The following is a 15,299-nucleotide window of genomic DNA, read 5'->3' as shown; positions in this document are numbered from 1 at the left end:
CATCACCGGACCAACACATCGTCTTAATCATACACTCGATTTAATTATATCACATGGAACCGAGCCAACCGATATAGTTATCATTCCACAAAGTGATGATGTCACTGACCACTACATGGTAACTTGCATATTACGTACTGCTGTAATATGTTATGCGGCGCCGCGTTATCAACCAGGCAGAACAATCCTCCCATCCACCATAGATCATTTCTCAAATTGCTTATCTAATCTGTCTCAGCTGCTGCCTGAACCCAAACAAACAGATGAACTAGAAGAACTAACTAGCACTATGAGCACCATTCTCTCTAGAACATTGGATGTGGTTGCACCTATTAAATTAAAAAAGGTCAGAGAGAAAAATAAAGCACCATGGTATAACAATACTATGCATGTTTTAAAGAGAGAAACCCGTATTTTAGAGCGTAAATGGAAACAAACTAATTTAGAGGTCTTTAGAATCGCGTGGAAAGACAGTATGTCACGTTATAAAAAGGCCCTAAAAGCGGCCAGGGCTGAGCACCTCCGCAAACTAATAGAAAACAACCAAAACAATCCAAGGTTTTTATTTAACACCGTGGCTAGACTAACAAATAAACAGACGTCACCCGAACAAAATATCCCGTTACAGTTCAGTAGTAATGATTTCATGAACTTCTTCACTGAGAAAATAGAAAGCATCAGAACCACAATTGTAAACGTTCAATCTTCAATCGCGCCTTATAATTCAGCTTCAATTATCACCCCGCAAGAACAATTACAGTGCTTTACAACTATAGAACAAAAAGAGTTAAATAAACTTATCACTTCATCTAAAACAACAACATGTTTATTAGATCCTATACCAACTAAACTACTGAAAGAAGTGTTACCTGTAGTGGAAGAGCCTCTCCTCAATATTATTAACTCGTCTTTATCTTTAGGTCATGTTCCAAGAACATTTAAACTGGCAGTTATAAAACCTCTCATTAAGAAACCACAATTAGATCATAATAATCTAGCAAATTATAGACCCATTTCAAATCTTCCATTTATGTCTAAAATATTAGAAAAAGTGGTGTCTGCTCAACTGGGCTCTTTCTTGCAACAAAATGATATCTATGAAAAGTTTCAGTCTGGATTCAGACCGCATCATAGCACTGAAACTGCGCTCGTTAAAATCACAAATGATTTACTTTTAGCTTCTGACCAAGGCTGTATCTCAATACTAGTTTTACTTGATCTTAGTGCTGCGTTCGATACTATAGATCATACATTACTCTTAGATCGACTACAAAATTATACTGGTGTTCAAGGACAAGCACTAAGCTGGTTCAAATCATACCTATCTGACCGCTACCATTTTGTCTATTTAAATGGAGAAAAATCGATCATAACTCCAGTAAACTATGGAGTGCCGCAGGGATCTGTATTAGGCCCTCTGTTATTTTCCATATATATGATGCCACTTGGAAATATTATAAGGAAACATGGAATTAGTTTCCATTGTTATGCTGATGACACTCAAATATATATTTCATCACGGCCGGATGAAAACGCTAAATTTTCCAAATTGACAGAGTGTGTTAAAGATATAAAAGATTGGATGACGCGTAATTTTCTTTTATTAAATCCAGACAAGACAGAGGTAATACTTATCGGTTAAAAAAACCGCCCACAAAACCTCGCACAATACAACTTTAACATCATAGGATGTCCTGTTACTTTATCCTCTACAGTAAAAGACCTGGGTGTTATACTCGATTGCAACCTGTCTTTTGAAAATCATATTTCATATGTTACAAAAACAGCCTTTTTCCACCTTAGAAACATTGCTAAGCTACGTAATATGCTATCAGTTTCTGATGCAGAAAAGTTAGTTCATGCATTCATGACCTCGAGACTGGATTACTGTAATGCTTTATTAGCTGGTTGTCCTGCATCCTCAATAAACAAGCTACAGTTAGTCCAAAATGCCGCCGCTAGAGTTCTTACGAGATCAAGAAAATATGATCATATAACACCGATTTTATCATCACTGCATTGGTTACCTATAAAGTTCCGTATTAATTACAAGGTATTGCTACTGACTTATAAAGCCCTAAACGGCTTAGCTCCAGTCTATTTAACGGATCTTCTATCGCCCTATAATCCATCGCGCTCTTTAAGATCACTAAATTCAAGGTTTTTGGTCATACCTAGGATATCCAGAACCACCAAAGGAGGGAGAGCATTTTCACATTTGGCTCCAAAACTCTGGAATAGTCTTCCTGATAATGTTCGTTGCTCAGACTCGCTCTCCCAGTTTAAAACTAGATTAAAGTCGCATCTCTTCAGCCAGGCATTCGTATAATCCTACAGATCAAACTACAATCCGTCCTCTAGCTCATAAATGCCAGAGGAGAACTGGCCCCCGACTGAGCCTGGGTTCTCCCAAGGTTTTTTTTCTCCATTAGGTCACCTGATGGAGTTTTAGGACACCATTAGGTCACTTGATGGAGTTTTTCGGTTCCTTGCCACTGTTGCCTTTGGCTTGCTCAGTTGGGGATATTTTGGGGGTATTTAATCTAATTTTATCAATCAATAAATTCCTCTTGAAACAAACTTTGTTGTATTATTTTAATTTAATACTGTGAAGCTGCTTTGATACAATCTGTATTGTGAAAAGCGCTATACAAATAAACTTGACTTGACTTGACTTTAATGTCATACTTGCAATCATGTTATGACTCAGGCTGTTTCTATGACATTGAAATTTTATTGTTTGATATTTTGGCCTGAACATGATGGATACAAAAAAAATGCGCGGGGCGGACTGGTTCTCAAGGCCCCAGTTCCTTTCTTCCCTGAAGTGCATGAGGAGCTTACTAAGTCGGGAACGGCACCTTTCTCGGCCAGAAACCGCCTTAGTAGTTCCTCCTCCTTTACTACCCTTGATGGAGGTGTGGAGCGGTCTTTCGCGATGCAGCTGTGTCCGGCAACCGCTACCTCATGGAAGGGGTATCCTTGTCTCCCCTCTAAGGCCTGTACGTTTTCAGCCGTCCTTATGGGCAAAGCTTACAAAGCCTGTGGGCAAGCTGCATCTTCACTGCATGCCATGGCGTTGCTTCAGGTCCACCAGGCCCAGGCACTCATGGATATGCACGAGGGTAGCTCAGACCGTGAGCTCATGGGTGAGCTCTGCACTGCAACTGATCTTGCCCTCCAGGGTACGAAGGTTGCAGCTCGCACGATCAGTCTGGCGATGTCCACATTAGTGGTCCAGGAGCGCCATCTCTGGCTCAACCTGGCAGATATGGGGGAAGCGGATAAGGTTCGGTTCCTGGACTCCCCCGACGCGGTAGAGAACTTTGCCCAACAGTTCTCTGCTGTCCAGAAGCAGACGGAGGCCATCCGGCACATCCTGACCCAGCGTTCTGCTGCTGCATCCACCCGTCCGCCTGGGGCAGATCCTCCGCCTGCTCGTCACCAAGGGTGTCTGTCTGCCTCCGCCTCTGCTCCCGCTGAGTCATTGCAGCAGCCTCCACCCAGATCTCAGCGTAGACCCGGTCGCAGACGGGGCGCCCCGCCCGCTCCAGGCACTACCAAGCCAGGTGGTAAGCGCAAGTGCTCCTGAAGCGGGCAGCTCAGATATGGAGTGAGAGCTTTTGGAGATGGTGGAGATGGGTTTTGATCCACTCCCTTCCCCCGGTGGAGGACTGGGAGGAGTCTTTGTTTGTATATGTCTGTTCCGCCGCTGGCTCCCGTAAAAGCAGGGCCAGCAGTACCTACATTTTCAAAGAAAGAGCAATTTCCTCTGTTCCTGAGTCCAGAGAGGTCTAGTTTGTTGGTGTGCGACCCTGTACAGCCTTGCAACCTTCAGCTACCTCTTGTTTCACCAGCCAGCAGTTGAGTGAGGTTTGAGGAGCCGGTATCGCCTTCTCACGCACTCTCTGAGGTCATCTAGAGATATGTAAGAGTCGGACACACTCAGACCCTGTCTCGGGCCGCCTTTGGGCCTTTTGAGCTGGGTCCCTGTTTGTTCCTTGATGTCTGTGGTATCTGTGGTCCCCTCTGCTTCGCCAGTTGTAGCACTAAACGGTGCGCCTGGCTGATCCGGCGGTTCCCCTATACCTACAGACTCGGCTTCATTAGCTGGCATTGAGTGCATTCGAGGACCCGGTCACGCCTTCTCACGCATTCTCTGTCGCTACCTAGAGACAGGTGTTTATAATTCAGACCCTGCTTCCGAGCTGGGTCCCTGTCTCCAACACACTGCCTCACTCTGAGTAGGTCTCTGATGCATTGGGCCTCCTTTGTCGGTCCATTGTAGCACTGAAAGGTGCTCCCGACTGACTCAGCCGGGTATCATCAGACTCGGCTAAGACGATTCAGTTCGTCCGGCACCCGCCCATGTACGGCACTCAAATGTGTTAAAATAGTGCTGCTGTGTGTGCAGTCGTCGCTTCCTACTGGTGAAGGTTGCAATCGAGCCGTCCCTCCAGCCGATATGAAAATAGGCTTCTAAGTGAGGCCTGTTCTTCATTGTACTCAAGTTATAGTGAGTTAGACCATCAGGGATCTGTGTGCTTGATTCGGGCTCTTTTTTAAGCCTCCGTTCAAGTTACTACATAGTACGCATTACTAATGCCCATTCCTATGAATGGTCTGCAGTGTGGGGCCTGAAGAACGCGTACTTCAGATATCCACTCCTCCGCAGACATGGGTCATCCTGTGTCTTGCATTGAGGGGTCGAAGTCTTGGTACAAGTTCCTCCCTTCGAGTGCTACATAGCCAGTTGGGTTCAGGTCAACTGGGAAAGAGTAACTCGTTTATGGGCTGAGGAGCTTTTTTCCATTACGGAGGTGGACTTGGTTTACATGCTTCTCAACTGAAATGTGTCCGGTCGTTGCTAGAGGTGAGAAAGAGTCCCACTGAATAAACTTCAGAGGCTCCTGGGGCATATGTGAGACGCAGCCGCATATAAACGGTTTCCTCCATTTGATGACCGCTTCAGCACTGACTTTATGACCAAGTTCCTAGGTGGCCGTGCCAGAGCAGAACGCTCCGTGTGTTAACAACACCTGGTATGCTGCCAAACTCTTAGCAGTGTTCAGACCTTTTGTTTCACCGGGCTAATCGCTCCTAGAACAAGTGTCTATTAAACACTAGCTCAGGGGCCATGTATAACGGGCATGCAGTAAGGAGGGCTTGGGATTTCCTCACACTGCATTGGCATTCAGTTGCCTCGAGGGCCATGTTGTACTGCCCGCTAAATTTGCTCAGTCCATATGTGTTCTCCACATGTTACCTCCTTTGGGCAGGGTGTGGCTTCCGCAGCGTAGACCTTCCAACGAAAGGTACACTTTCCCAGTGGTCCTGTGGAACAGCAGTGACTTTCCTGGCCTAAGCCCTATCATAGTGCGGAAGATCTGGAGGATTTTGTCTAGGCACTGGAAGGTGGCAGCACTAGTGGCGACTTAGTAGGTTCCCAATCAGTCGACACGTTGACTACGTCGAATGTGCCCGACTGAAAGGGAATGTCTCGGTTACGTATGTAACCCTCGTTCCCTGAAGGTTTTTTTTTATGAGAAAAAAATATATAAATGAGCAACATCATAACCTATAAATTGGGTGTTTTCCAGATTAATTTGTTTAATCTGGAAAACTAATTTTAGGCTAAACATGAACAAAACAGATGCTCTCTGTTCTTAATCAAACTTAAAAAGTGTTACATTTGAAGTTTTCAGTTAATTAATTCATGCTAATCTTTGTCTTCAGTCTATGACCAGGAAATGGCATCCCTTCTGTACCACCAGGAGGACTGAAGTCTCCAAAAATCAGTGCATGTGATGCTGTTGAATGACTTGTAATCTTTCATAAGGTAGTGGCATTTTAATAATGTGTTGTTGGTTGCTCAAAACATGAATGAGATTAAAATCAAGTCTTCATAGGCATTCCCATATTTCACTTGTCAATGAGTCAATGTTTGAACAATCACTTTTATAATGTTGTTTTCTCTGTGACTGCACATTATATTTGTGCCTAATGTTCAGTGTTCATTCTAACCCTAGTCATGCTGCAGTTTGGAGGAGCACCTCAGAAACAACCAGCATCAGCACTCGTACCTCCGTTGGACGTCAGAAAAGCAAGATTGACAGCTTCTACATCACCTTGGATAAGCATCTCATCCCATGCCAGGCAAACCGCTCCCTTGGGGCATTTGATGAACTTTTCAAGGCACATTTTGTGTTCAATTTGTCCTATGATAGTGCACTTGTGAGCTTTTACACATTCCTGCAGACAACGGTGTATAACATTGATGTAGGGAAAATGAATGAGTCACCCAGAGTCAAAGACTTGAGAGCCAGATTGCTTAACCAGACAGAAAACCTTATCTTAAAGTCTGAGCATTGTTGAGAGAATGCTGATCTGTCAGACACAGCACCACAGCAGTCAACAGTTGATTTCACTTTTAAGAGGTGGACATAGTTACTCTCCTGGATCTAAGTTCCAATTGATTTGTTCGCAGCAATGTTGTAGGCATCAGTTCCAAACATATGCAGGTTTTCGTAAGCACCTTAATAATGTTCATAGCAACGTTCAGAGAATTGCTCAAACTTCAACTGTTGAATATTCCTTGAGTGAGACAGTTGCAAGTTCATCTCAAGTAGATGCTTTAGGGGACCAAATGAATCCCCAGCATGAATCCCCTTGTTCCAGTGTTTCCTCTGAGAACAATGATTCTGAGCTTACTAAAGATTCAACTAAAGAACTGTGTGAATCCATTGTGGCAAAATTACAAGGAAGTGGAATTTCAAACAGTTTAGTGACCTCAATTGTAGGAGATTTAGAGGAACTTACAGATACACTTCACTCACAAACAAAGCATAACATGCTTTCTGCTTTACCTAGTGACCCCTACAAATCTGTGATAAATGAATCTTTTGAAAAATTAGAAAACCCATTCACAAATCTAAATAACAAATGGAAACGAAATAAATACTTTACAGAAAAATGGGGAGTTGTTGAACCTGTTGAGATAACACTTGGACTGAGATATGACAGCAGACTGAATCAGAAATCTTGTACTTATGACCAAGTACCAGTTAAAGATACTTTTATTTATGTGCCAATTTTAGAAACTTTGAAATTCATGTGCAGAAATCCAGACATTTGTGATCTCCTAAGGAAAAACTGTAGATTAGAGACTGACAGTTTTAAAGATTTTAGTGATGGCAGTTATTTTAAAACTCACCCTTTGTTTACAACCAAGAGACATGTATTACAAATCCAAATATACTATGATGATTTTCAAACTGCCAATTCATTTGTTATCACTTTTTCACACACAAGATCTAAGTACGTACGGTTTTAATGTTATACTGGAACCATGGATAAATCATATAAAGATACTGGAAAGCCAAGGATTAAGTCTTCCATTTTCAGATGAGCTGATTTATGGCACCATTGCACAGATCACTGGCGATAATCTAGGGATGCACTCAATACTTGGTTTTAATGAGTTCTTTTGTAGCCGTCATTTCTGTCGCCTATTTAATTGAAAAGCAGGATATCAGACGGTATACAGTGAGGATGATCCTAAGGTGGTCCTTCTTGGAAAATAAATCTTTGAAATGCATTGCCAGTCTCTCAGGAAAACCCACAATTGAGGTCACTGTTTGGTTTGAAAAAAAAATCATGTATTTTCATGTTTGCAATAACTACTCATTCAATATAATGCATGATCTTCTAGAGGGTGTGGCTCAGTACGAAATAAAATAGCTTTTTGGAGAACTTTATCTCTGAAGAGGACTTGCTTTCGAGGATTTATTCTTTTGATTATGGATTTTTAGAACGTAAAAACCGCCCCACAAAGGTTATTTTGGAGAGTGCTGGTAATAGCATTGGTTAAAATTCCATTCAGACATTATGTCTTGTGAAAAACCTCCCTCTTTTGTTTGGTGACATTGTTCCTCCAGGTCACAAACACTGGAGTTTGTTGTTATTGTTACTTCAAATAATTAACATTGTGTTTTTCGCCTCGTCTCACTTTAGGCATGACAGTTTATTTGAAGCACTTGATTGCTGACCACCACAAACTATTTAAGTACTTGTACACACATAAAAATGTAATTCCCAAACATCATTTGATGATCCATTACCCCTCTTCAATAAGGAAAATTGGCCCCTTATTATTTATGTGGTCTATGAGGTTTGAGGCCAAACACAAGATGTTCAAAGTTTTTTTTTTTTTTTTTTTAAACATAAAATCGTTGGCTAAAAAGCATCAGATGGCTATTGCTTATCATTGAGAATCCTTTACCATCAAACATAATGAGTTTGGGCCAATTAAATAATTTTCCCTTAGAGATGAGACTGTGGTCAGCAATCTTGTCCTTGAAATGATCTTGTCAGAAGATGTCTTCTCAACAAGTTGGGTTAAAGTTGATGGTGTTGTATATAGAGCTGGGCTTGTTATTTGCTGTGCAATGGAAAATGAAATGCCAGTCTTTTGTCAAATATGTGATGTACTTTTGGTTGACAACCTCATTTATCTATTGGTAAACAAACTATTTACAGAGAATTTTGATGAGCATCTTCATTCATTCAGAGTACTATGAAGTGAGGAAAGGTGTGTTATAAAAATGTCAGAGATTAAATTTAGTAAACCATTTGATATTCAAAGCTCATACAGTGTTGCAGATGAAAGTTATCATACCTTCTTTAGTAATGTTTTAAATCAACTTAAAATTGCACTGCGAAAGAGAATTAAAAATAAACAAGTTCATGGAAATTATTTTGTGTGCTGGAGTTTATTTAAATATGTTTTGTAGATTTTTTTTTGACATTACAGATTGAAACTAATTCAACCTAAAACATGTAACAGTGTTGTTTTTCTATATCCCTTTTAGTGTTATTTTAACACTTATAGAGTCAAAGAAGGAACTCTGGTATAGTGTTAAATGTTTAACTATTTTGAGAGTGTGGAGCTATATAGACTCTCAAAAAGTGTTGAAATCAACTCTGTGAGAGTTAATTCCAACACTGGACTTTTGGTCCCACTTTATATTAAGTGGCTTTAAGTACTATGTAGTTACATAGATAAATAAGTACAATGTACTTATTGTGTTCATGTTGTATTGTAAAACACTTTTGCTGCTATTGAGGTGTGATACGGTTAAGGTTAGGGACAGGTGTGGTGGTATGGGTAGGTTTAAGGGTGGGTTAAGGTGTAAGGGAAGGTCAACAGTGTAATTACAAATGTAATTACATAAATTAATTACAGCTGTAATTACATGCAGGTTTTTTTTTTAAATATAAGTACAACGTAAAAAAGTGTTTTCACAATAAGTCCATTGTATCAAATAATTAATTTCAATGTTAGTACAAAGTAGTTAAAGCCACTTAATATAAAGTGGGACCGGACTTTTTGCTGTGTAGGGAGCGATAACCGATAGGAGTGAAGTCAGTGAAGCGCATGTGATCCGTCACTCTTCAGTGCCGAGTCTGACCAAGGCAAGATGAATGAGAAGCTCATTATAGCAGTCAGAAACTGTCCTATAATTTATGATATGTCTCCATGTACATACGGTGGTACTCGCTGTACTGACTCCGAGCCTGATTCATTTTGTGAACCCAGATAGCCCGGCATTTGCCCGTTTGCTGCAGTTAAATAGCCGCGATGGCAAAGAGCACTTGCTGTTTCTCGTTCATCTTTAACATTATGCATTTTATGTACTGATTCCATTTATATTTAATTTTCTTGTCGCTACAAACAAATATTTTGAAAGGAAAAGTCTGATTTGCTCTACAACATGGAGTAACATTTGTGAATGTCACTCACAAACATTACTAGGCAACCAGTAGTGGGAACGCCCACTAGCGACCTCACCGCCAGCCACTGGCGACATGCAGAGACAAGGTCGCTTGTAGTGTGAACGCAGCTTGGTGTCCGCAGAATAATCAACGCATTCTCATCCCAAGTCGTCATATACTGACGCTTTTGACATTTCGTCTACATCGAACGCACATGGCACCCTTTAGCGTCAATATGAGACGCACAGAGCTTTGTTCGGTTATGGGTAGGTTTAGATCTGGGGTAGGGTTAGGGTTAGACCGCTAGGAGGCGCCTTCTGGCCCATATCTATCTGCGTCTCATATTGACGCTAAAGGGTGCCATGTGCGTTCGATGTAGACGAAATGTCAAAAGCGTCAGTATATGACGACTTGGGATGAGATCGGGCTAATATAGGGTTCATAGACAAGTAATTATTTTGAAGTGATGGTGCTTTTTGTAACGTTATCTAGCGTAAGTGATAAATCCTGCTTGACATTTGTTCTAGCTACTGTATACAGGCCACCAGGGCACCAAACAGACTTTATCAAAGAATTTGCTAATTTTCTATCATAGTTAGTATTGGCTGCAGACAAAGTCCTTATTGTTGGCGATTTTAATATCCATGTAGATAATGAAAAAGACGCATTGGAATTGTCATTTAAAGACATTCTGAACTCTATTGGAGTTAGACAACACGTGTCAGGGCCCAGTCATTGTCGTAATCATACTTTAGATCTAATATTGTCAAATGGAATCAATGTTGATGCCATTGAAAATCTGCAGCAGAGCGATCATTTGAGATCATTATCTAGTCTCATGTATACTTAATTTAGCCAAGGTTGCAAAGCCGACTCCGTGTTACAAATGGTAGAACTATCAATTCTAACACTAAAGATTGCTTTATAAATAATCTTCCTGATCAGTTTCATCATCTCAGCATCCCAGACAGCTTAGAAGAACTTGATGTTGCAACAGAAACTATTGACTCTCTTTTTTCCAGCACTTTAGACAGTTGCTCCTTTACGCTTAAAGAAGATTAAAGAAAATAGTCCAACGCCGTGGCACAATGAGCACACTCGGGCCCTTAAGAGAGCAGCTAGAAAAATGGAGCACAACTGCAAGAAAACAAAACTAGAGGTTTTTTTTCCGCATTTCGTGGAGAGAGAGCACGATTGCGTACAGAAAGGCCTTAGAAACTGCTAGATCTGCTTATTTTTTAACCCTCTTAGAAGAAAACTTTTTTATTTGAGTCCAGGTGATACTACTCTTCTTCAGCTCTGTCTCAGTGTCTCGCCTCCAGCTGTTCTTGGGCCGTCCCCTCTTCCGGGTTGCCAGAGAAGCTGACCACCCTGATTCGAAACATGTACTAAGACATGTCATGCAGAGTGATACATGGCAGCCAGCAGTCAGAGAGCTTCACAGTAAAGACAGGAGTTTGACAAGATTGTCTGCTGTCCCCTTTCTTGTTCTTGCTCGACTGGAACATGAAGTCCACCACGGAGGGAACAAGAAACGGGATACAGTGGACCCCTTGGACGCAGCTGGAAGACCTGGACTTTGCTGATGATCTAGCACTTCTCTCCCAAAGAAATGCTCAGATGCAGGAGAAGACATCACGACTGGCAGAAGTCTTGGCAAAGGTGGGCCTCAAGATCAGCAGGAAGAAGACACAGGTGATGAAGATAAATACAGCAAACAACAGTCATGTCATGCTAGATGGACAGCCTCTTGAGGAAGTGGACTCCTTTGTCTAACTTGGGAGTGTAGTTGACAAACAGGGTGGACAAAAACATCTGGGCCTCTAAAGAGATAGGAGAAGCAATCAAAATGAGGATTTTCAACTCCAACGTGAAGTCTGTTCTCCTACATGGGTCGGAGACATGGAGAATAACCAAGCGCACACTGCAGAAGATCCAGACTTTCACCAATGGATGCCTAAGGTGCATTTTTAAGATCTGGTGGCCTGACCGTACCAACAATGAGGAGCTCTGGCAAAGAGCCAATCAAGAAGCCATCACCCAGCAGATAGGGAGGAGAAAGTGCGGCTGGATTGTACACACATTACGTAAACCAAAGAGTAGTGTGACACGCCAGTCCCTCACTTGGAACCCTCAAGGAAGACGGATTCATTGCTATAGGAGAGGAAGAATTGTCTAAACTCGTTTAATCATCTAAATCAACAACATGTATGTTAGACACTATACCGACTAAGCTATTGAAAGAGATGCTTCCAGAGGTCATAGATCCTCTTCTTAATATCATTAATTCATCTTTGTCATTAGGATATGTACCAAAAACGTTTAAGCTGGCTATTATTAAACCGCTTGTATAAAAAAAAAAAGTCAATTACTGGTAAATCTCGAATCTACCTTTTCTGTCAAAGACACTAGAAAAGGCAGTATCCTCACAACTATGTTCCTTTTTAGAAAGAAATGTCACAAATGATTTGCTCTTATCATCTGATTGTGGAGTATCTCTCTATTAGTGTTACTCGACCTTAGTGCTACATTTGACACTATCGACCACAACATTCTTTTGAATAGACTCGAAAATTATATTACCATTAACGAAATTACATTGGCATGGTTCAAATCATACTTATTGTCACATTGTCAGTCTGTTTTGATTTCTGTTAGTTCAGTTCTGTCTTCCTCCGCCCTCTGCCTGTTTGGTTCTATAGTTTCTGATTGATTATTAGTTCATTTCAGGTGTGTCTTGTTAATTTGCTCTTCAGTTCTGTCTATTTAAACCCTGTGTTCTGTCTTGTTCTTTGTCAGTTCTTAACGTTTCGTTTAGTTGGTTGTTCTATTCTTGTTCTGAGATTATTTTGTGAAGTTTGAGTTTGTTTTTTAATAAAGCTGTTGCACGTAGATCCTGCTTCCTCCAATTGTGCAACCAATTGTAACATTTATCTGACCGTTATCAGTTTGTAGTAGTAAACAAAGAGATGTCATATTGATCACAAGTTCAGTATGGAGTACCACAAGGCTCAGTACTAGGACCGTTGCTGTTCACTCTGTACATGCTACCCTTGGGAGAAATCATTAGGAAGCATGGCATTAGTTTTCACTGTTATGCTGATGATACTCAGCTGTATATTTATTCACGCCCTGACAAAACTTACCACTTCACAAAATTAACCAATGCATAACTGATATAAAAAAAACTGTATGACTAGTAATTTCCTACTACTTCTGAAAAAAACTGAAATTCTAATTATTGGACCAAAAACCTCTGCACGTAATAACCTAGAATACTCTCTAACTCTTGATGGAGGCTCTGTCAAGTCTTCGCCGTCGGTTAGGAATTACTGCATCAGTGATTGTAAAATCGCTCATCAAATTTTTCTCACTGTTTGGCCTTCCACGTACTTTTCAATCGGACCAAGGTACGAATTTTGTCACGTGTGTTTAAGCAGGCTCTGGATCAGTTGCATATCCAACCCTGCACGTCAAGCTGAGACCATCCAGAAAGCCAGGGAGCACAAGGAAGGTTCCACCAGACCTTAAAATCAATGCTGTGTGCGTTTTGTCTGGAGTTTCAAAAATATTGGGACGAAGGAGTGCCTATGGTCATGTTCGCAGTGAGGGAGGTAGTGCACGAGTCGTTGGGCTTTAGTCCGGCCGAGTTAGTGTTCGGGCATACTGTCCGTGGCCCACTGAAGCTGATTAAAGATCATTGGACTAGTGACACAAGTTCACATAACATTCTTGACTATGTTTCAGAGTTCCGTTTCAAGTTGCACCGTGCATGTTAGTTGGCCAAAGAGAATTTGGAGATGTCATTACAAGTAATGTCAGGAAGATATCAGCTCTCTTCGTTGGCGGAAATATTCATCAGTGTTATTACAATGGCTAAATCCGAAATTGCCCCCTAAACCCTCATTCACTATTCCCTACTGAAAGATTATGTGTATTTTCAGTTAACTTTAGTCAGATGCATTTACATTGTTACTGTGCCTCAAGATGCAATCAATTGTCTGTAAAGGTGTGAACCAAATGGCCCATACAGACATATGGCCCATAATACAGACATATGGCCCATAGAAACTGATGGGTGTGAAACAACATTGCTCAGGGTAGATTGCAGTGTAGAATGATCTCCTGTGGGAGGTCCTATAAGTTTTCCTTTGTTTGAAGCCCTTTTGTCTTCATTTATAAAGTTCAGTCATACAGACAGAACTTTGGGTTAAGATTGTTGAAGGGTGACATGCTAACATCGCTGCTGAAGGACTGCTACACTACAAACCTTCAATTAAATTCTTCTCCCCACAAGAACTCTGGTCAAGCTTACTTATTTTATGTATTGGAGAAATCTAATACATTGGCGAGCCACCCAAACCACTGCTCGGCCAAATACAGCAAAATCTAACACTATGTTAGTCCACTAATACTGTTCACTTAGTGAGCGAATGATAACGAGTAAGCAAATTCGGACAGCTGTTGAGTGCACATCGGCTGTACACTATTATATACACGTTATTGCGGTGCAATGTGGGATTGAATGAGTGCACTCAATAACTATATTTCTATATTTTTATGCATAATATATTTTGCAGTTAACAAAAAAATATATTGTTTCTATATTAAATATCTTTAAATCAATAGTTTTATATTTATTTGTCATATTTATTTTGATTATGTTGTTTGCAGTACTTCATAGCAGCCGCGGCGCTACCATTGGGCCCGGGTGGGCCTGGGCCCACCCATTTTAGATCTGGGCCCACCCATTTTCTACTATGGTTTTGTACGTTTCTTCGTTCGGATCTATTTGCGATCCATTCCATTCTAAACAAACAACGCAGTTTACATATTTCGTCCTTGTTTCATTATTCATTAAGATAATAATTAATAAATGCACGCATAATTATCAGTGAACTTGATAAATGTTGCAGATATGTTTTGCTATGCACAAACAAATGACTTTCAACTTATGTGTGCAAAATTCAGAATAAAATGAATGCAGCAATTTGTACAAATAGAGAGTCTGTAGGTCTACTATACGTGTTGTAGCCATTAAATAAGCTAATTTAGTTTCATATTTGTTAAAATATTATAATGTTATTTTTTCATCTATGTTGATTATGAAAAGTGAACCGCACGAGTAAGATATATGCGCAATATATCGAGAGACATGGCGTGGGTCAGACATGATTTTGACCACTTAATTAAGTTTTGTTTTGTAGAAAGACTTTTTTTAAGTGAATTTCGTTTTGTATAAATTGTATCTTAATTTTAATAAAAAAAATTATCAACCAATTTCCTGGAACCAAGAAGCAAATATAGCAGACGATATAGGCCTAATCATGGATGCGTCCGCTTGTGAACTGGAGCGCATCTCATTCTCATCCTAACTTAACGAAACTCAGCGTAGGCCTCACAGACATGAAATATATCTTAAGAAAGCTTGAAATGTCTTTTTAACTATTTAAAACGAAAAGAAATGCTACATAATCAGAGATGTAATCCATGATGTGCATTTCTCTCTATAGGCGCGTTCACTA

This window comes from Leuciscus leuciscus (assembly GCF_965113295.1).
Source record: "Leuciscus leuciscus genome assembly, chromosome: 6".
NCBI classification, from domain to species: domain Eukaryota; kingdom Metazoa; phylum Chordata; class Actinopteri; order Cypriniformes; family Leuciscidae; genus Leuciscus; species Leuciscus leuciscus.
This window is presented reverse-complemented; position numbering follows the sequence as displayed.